This window comes from Berghia stephanieae, chromosome 8, assembly GCF_034508935.2.
Source record: "Berghia stephanieae isolate SIO BIC M18660-M18661 chromosome 8, UCSD_Bste_1.3, whole genome shotgun sequence".
In the NCBI taxonomy this organism is placed as follows: Eukaryota; Metazoa; Mollusca; class Gastropoda; order Nudibranchia; family Aeolidiidae; genus Berghia; species Berghia stephanieae.
In genome coordinates, this window is record NC_088367.1 from 12,142,965 (window position 1) to 12,144,249 (window position 1,285).

Genomic DNA, 1,285 nt, shown 5'->3' on the forward strand with positions numbered 1-1,285 from the left:
TTTGTATACAACAGTGCAAAACAAAACAGAGACAAAAATATAAGTATGCGTTATTATTCCAAAAGTAATAAATCAGCTTGTTTCGACTGGGGATTGAACCACGGACCTCCCGGTTACCGGTTGCATGACACAATGACGAATATAACAGAAAGCATAAATACAAGAGAAAAGAAATCATCTCAAATATGAATCATAAAAATGACATGAAATAGTGCGGCTATGTGGTCTTTTGGTATGGCACTCGCTTTCGGATCGGAAGGTCCTGGGTTCGAGCCTCGTTTTAAGCGGCGCATGGCTGAGTCCCCGGAAAAGACTCTTTACTCACATTCTCTCACCGTACTCATGTGTAAGATGAATACCTGGCCGTTAACAGCGTTGTCTCTGTCGGAAAAAAAATATTGTAATATCGCCTAACAGGCGTCATGTCTCGTTCTTCATGCTACGTGTTGCTGTTGACCAGGGACACCTTGTAAAGCGAGTTGAGCATGTTGGTCAGGGACCCCTTGTAAAGAGCTTTGATCAGGCTTAGTGGATATTGCGCTATATAAAAGCTCTTTTTTAAAGCTCAAGTGCCAGCCAAAGCAGAAGAGAAATGATAAAAAATCCCTAACAATTCGGCATTGGTTTGATCTCTAGTTGAGACAGGGTGATTCGTTTTGCTTTTGTTTTGTTTGTTCGTTTGTTTGTTTGGTGGTTTTATTTGTTTTTTGCTTTTGTTTTTTTTTTTTTTTTTTTTTTTTTTTTTGTTTGTTTTTTTTTTTTTTTTTTTTTTTTAATAAATTTTGCTTGTTCTTTTGTCTGGACTGTTTTATGCACACTTTTTACCAAGGGGGAGAGGGGTGAAGTAGCCGAGTGGTTAATGCAATGCACTGTGACCCGGAAGGTTCCGGTTTCGAACCCCGCTTCGGGCACTTTCGGTTTTTTTTTTCCTAGGGCAAAATTAGTAGTAGTAGTAGTAGTAGTAGTAGTAGTAGTAGTAGTAGTAGTAGTAGTAGTAGTAGTAGTAGTAGAATCAGTAGTAGTAGTAGTAGTAGTAGTAGTAGTAGTAGTAGTAGTAGTAGTAGTGGTGGTGGTGGAGGTGGAAGTAGTAGTAGTAGTAGTAGTAGTAGTAGTAGTAGTTAGTTAGTAGTGTGTAGTAGTAGTAGTAGTAGTAGTAGTAGTAGTAGTAGTAGTAGTAGATACGGTAGCGAGTAGTAGTAGTAGTAGTAGTAGTAGTAATAAGTAGTAGTAGTAGTAGTAGTAGTAGTAGTAGTAGTAGTAGTATGTAGATAGTAGTAGTAGTAGT